Source organism: Pseudochaenichthys georgianus, chromosome 12 (genome assembly GCF_902827115.2).
Source record: "Pseudochaenichthys georgianus chromosome 12, fPseGeo1.2, whole genome shotgun sequence".
Classification (NCBI taxonomy): Eukaryota; Metazoa; Chordata; class Actinopteri; order Perciformes; family Channichthyidae; genus Pseudochaenichthys; species Pseudochaenichthys georgianus.
Genome location: NC_047514.1, coordinates 22,808,789 through 22,814,136, shown reverse-complemented (window position 1 = coordinate 22,814,136; position 5,348 = coordinate 22,808,789).

Below are 5,348 nucleotides of genomic sequence, written 5' to 3'. Positions count from 1 at the left end.
GTTAAAAAGTCAGATTTAAATTTTTAAAAAGTCAGATTTGCCTTTTAGGAGCTAGATTGAAGTAAAAGGTGTTTTTTTAAATCCTCTGAATAATAGAAATTCATGAATATAATACAAATTAAATCAGTTGAGAGAAAGAATGATATAGGTATTTGTGTATTTGATTTGATGTACAGTACGGGTGATTTATACCAAACAGAAATGCTTCGGACTGAGTAGAACAGCCCACTCTGAGTCCTTCCTCTACATGTCATCATGGCTCTGAGGAACAGTCTCTCAGATATGTAAACAGTGGTGTCGGCCAGATGGAGCTAGGAATAACAGAACAGAGGTGGGACTGTGCGTAAGGAACAACATGAGCGTCTGCTAATTACATCTACAGTCTAACATTTAGATTTGGCTGACATTTAGCTCCCTTTGAAACAAGTATTTGTAGAGGTTATTACTGCAGTTGTTCTTTCCCTCCTCTTCTTAAAAAGGGGGATACAAGTTCCCGAGAGGCATGTCTGGAGCCGGGCCCTGGAGGAACACAACACCTCCTGGGTTCAAACCATTTCCTTTCCACAGAAATGTTTTCCCTGTAAAGTCCAGTGAAGGAGAAGTAATACTGCTTTTACACCCTGCCCAACAAGGTCAGCCACGTTCTGAAGAGTGTTTGTTCTAAGAGATCTTATACAACCGTGCCTTTTCCAAAAGCTAAATATACTTTTAAAATGACCACACTGGAAAGTAATGTTTGCTCTTACTTTTTTTAGCTAACAGGAGTTTCCCAGAGAAAGTAACACTGCTCTAATTTGTTCAGCTAGTTGACGAGAGCTGTGTAGGAGATGATGTTTCAGAGCTGCTGCTTTACAAGCCCACCATGGAGGAGATGAAGACGAGATAAAGCTCAAAAGGAGGTGGGTTCAAGTGTGTTCTTTTTCTGTTGACTCCCAAAGAGCCCAAGTATGGTTGGTTTATGTAAACTACACCTGTAACAAAGGTCAACCCATGATTCACCTTTTCACCTAGTTTCATTGAAATCGGGCCGGTTGTTTTTCTGTTTTCCTGCTGACAGAAAAAGACATAACTTTTTTGTCGACCGTAGATATTCTCACTCCTAAAGGGGATCCATCATGCAAAATGCACTTTTATTGATAAATATGTGTCCCGTGTGTCAAGGAACTCACAAAGTGTCAGAGAACAAAACCCTCTCTCTTCTCCTCCGTACCCAAATCTCTAAAAACGGGGGTACAACGGAGCTGATCCAGATTTGCGTCTGCGAAATGTGGACCCACGGCACAATCAGAAAGTTGCTATCAGAAACAAGGCCTGACGTGTTTTGGACGTTATATGGTCTTTGTTTACATTAGCAAGCATCGCTAACATTCAGAGCTAACCTGTACTGGAGAGAGTATTTGTAAAAAAAGCAGCAAATAAAAAAAGGAACTCGCCTTGTGGTAAACCCACAAGAGGAAAAGCATTTGAGCTCCATACTGTTTCAGAAATAATCCTTGATGTGGTTTGGAACATGATATGGCATGTAATCACGGCATCGTTTAGCTGTATCTGCCGGGTAATTCTGATCAGGCATTAGCTCCACCTTTTTTTCAAGCTACGGACCCAGAACCTGTTCTCTAACAGGGCTGAAACAGAGGGATATGAGGGATTTCTAACATGCATGATCTGTTTGATATTTTGAGTAAAACACACATGTTTTTTATATATTTGTATATACAGTGGGGCAAAAAAGTATTTAGTCAAAAGATGAGAGGCCTGTAATTTTCATCCTAGGTACACTTCAACTATGAGAGACAGAATGGGGGGAAAGAATCCAGGAAATCACATTGTAGGATTTTTAATGAATGAATTGGTAAATTCCGCGGTAACATAAGTATTTGGTCACCTACAAACAAACAAGATGGTTCTGGCTCTCACAGACCTGTAACTTCTTCTTTAAGAGCCTCCTCTGTCCTCCACTTGTTAACTGTATTAATGGCACCTGTTTGAACTTGTTATCAGTATAAAAGACACCTGTCCACAACCTCAAACAGTCACACTCCAAACTCCACTATGGCCAAGACCAAAGAGCTGTCAAAGGACACCAGAAACAAAATGGTAGACCTGCACCAGGCTGGGAAGACTGAATCTGCAATAGGTAAGCAGCTTGGTGTGAAGAAATCAACTGTGGGAGCAATTATTAGAAAGTGGAAGACATACAAGACCACTGATAATCTCCCTCGATCTGGGGCTCCACACAAGATCTCACCCCGTGGGGTCAACATGATCACAAGAACGGTGAGCAAAAATCCCAGAACCACACGGGGGGACCTCGTCAATGACCTGCAGAGAGCTGGAACCAAAGTAACAAAGGCTACCATCAGTAACACACTACGCCGCCAGGGACTCAAATCCTGCAGTGCCAGACGTGTCCCCCTGCTTAAGCCAGTACATGTCCAGGCCAGGGTTTCCGCTAGGATTTTTTCTCGCCGGTCAAATGTCCGGGCAGAATTCATTTTACCGGACTAATTTGAAACTTACCGGTCATATTTCAATAATAATAATAATAGTTGTGTAGCAGAGTTTCCGTTAGCATGTAATTACCGGACTATGAGCAGATATGCTTCAGTTTAAAACTCAGTTCACGGGGCTCATTTTTATATTGCTTCAGTTTATAATCGTAACAGATCGAAAAATTCAGATTCATTTTTCAATAAATGATTCCACAAACAACAAACAACATAATTATTACATTCAAACAAACTACTTGTAGTAGATAACGTACATTATTCAGAAGTTTACATCAACTTTGAATAATAACACGGGAGAAACGGATCCTCTCTTTTCCCCTCTTCCTCCCCCTCTCTCCTGACAGCACGTCAGTTTCTCATGCAGCTCCTGCAGCCCGCTAAACAGAGGGCGGGGCTTCAGGTGATCATGCAGAGCTGCGTGTCTCCGTCAGACTCAGCAGCTGATCTGATCTCTCTCTCGCGTCCGGTTACACTTCACTCGCGTTTATGTCCATATCGATCAGATCCAGCTCTCCTGATCGGCCTTTATAGAGAGCACCGATCAAACTATTAAGAGTGAATATCGGCCGATAATGACCGGCGGCCGATCGATCGGAGCCTCCCTAATTATTACCAGACATTTTGACCGTCAGGTTTTGAATTTACCGTTTTTGTATAAATTCTACCAGCTAAAAACCGGTAATTACCGGCTAACGGAAACCCTGGTCCAGGCCCGTCTGAAGTTTGCTCGAGAGCATTTAGATGATCCAGAAGAGGATTGGGAGAATGTCATATGGTCAGATGAAACCAAAATAGAACTTTTTGGTAAAAACTCAACTAGGCGTGTTTGGAGGAGAAAGAATGCTGAGTTGCAACCAAAGAACACCATACCTACTGTGAAACATGGGCGTGGAAACATCATGCTTTGGGGCTGTGTTTCTGCAAAGGGACCAGGACGACTGATCTGTGTAAAGGAAAGAATGAATGGGGCCATGTATCATGACATTTTGAGTGACAACCTCCTTCCATCAGCAAGGGCATTAAAGATGAAACGTGGCTGGGTCTTTCAGCATGACAATGATCCCAAACACACCGCCCGGGCAACGAAGGAGTGGCTTCGTAAGAAGCATTTCAAGGTCCTGGAGTGGCCTAGCCAGTCTCCAGATCTCAACCCCATAGAAAATCTTTGGAGGGAGTTGAAAGTCTGTGTTGCCCAGCGACAGCCCCAAAACATCACTGCTCTAGAGGAGATCTGCATGGAGGAATGGGCCAAAATACCAGCAACAGTGTGTGAAAACCTTGTGAAGACTTACAGAAAACGTTTGACCTCTGTCATTGCCAACAAAGGGTATATAACACAGTATTGAGATGAACTTTTGTTATTGACCAAATACTTTTTTTCTCATTCTGTCTCTCATAGTTGAAGTGTACCTAGGATGAAAATTACAGGCCTCTCATCTTTTTAAGTGGGAGAACTTGCACAATTGGTGGCTGACTAAATACTTTTTTGCCCCACTGTATCTGAGACCCATAATATATGCCTAAAAATAGCATGATAGGAGACCTTTAAAGCAAGACTGCAACATGTTTTGAAACATTAGCTTTATGCAGAGTGACAATAGAAGATTTTTAACACGAATGTCTGTAAATAAAATCTGGTTTTTCAGCAGGACTACAGAGAAAAGCTACTGTCGTGATTTATTTTGAAGTGTTAAGCATGGTCCAAAGTAGAACTTGTTAAATTGAGCATAAATTATTTTTTACTTGTAACAGCCTTGGTGGAGGTCTGCACCCTTCTAGTACCACTTTGCTTTTTGTAAAAGTATAACAAATTAGATATAATAAAGCTTTTATATATTTTCCTCCTACTCGGCTATAAAAGCATATTAGCATATTTCCCCAAATACTTTATAGCCCATGTCACACGTAGCCATGAAGAAAAGGTGCAGATACCAGTGATACATGTTCAGAAAATGGAGAGTAACAGCCATGAACACCACACATACAGAGCAACATATTGGGTGAAAAAGAGAAGAAGTCTCAGCGATGCAGAGAAAATGACTGTTCTTTCAGTGTTTGAATAACAATGTAAACACCATTTTGTTGAAGCCAAACATCCAGCGGGCGTCTCAGGGTAATGGTAATTGATGTTTTTGCACAGAAAGTGAGGAAAATGGGTTTGAAGGTGACAGGGCTCTGAGTGTGGGTCTGCTGCAGGCGACTGGCAGCCCCCCCCCCCCCCCCGGAGGAGGAGGAGCGAGGAAGATGATACGGGTCGGAGGTTTGGCACCATTTGGTATGTTGTTAGGGACGATGGGTTGTGCTACAGAGTGTTAATGTCGTGATAATATTCGTAATAGGCTCATTATTCTTCTGTAATTATTTTGTGTTTTTACAACCGTTCAACCTTCACCAGGGAGCGAGATGATTATGTGAGATGAATATTGTATTTAACTTGCTTGCTTATGATGAAATACTATAACAAGTTATTTTACTCAACAGTAATCAACATTTACTTTGCTCATGTTTCAGTCCTCATGCGATAACTGCAGTGCGCACAGTGTATCGCTCCGTGTTGTCACGTGACCTAGTTGATCCTTGACTTTGTTTTTACCAGGTAAATATTACTTTCTAGACACACTGTGTTTTGAGCTAAATGTCAGCACGCTCAAAATGATAAAACAGCATGCTGTTGTTCACCATGTTCAATAGCATGTCAGGATTATTATTTTAGTTTGAATGACTGGAATAATTCCATCTGATGAGACATGCTGTGCTTTCTCAAAGCTTGTCCCAAAGCCTCTGAATGTGGGAGTAGACTGTCCTTAGTTATAACATTTCTACCGGTTTGCCTCGGTT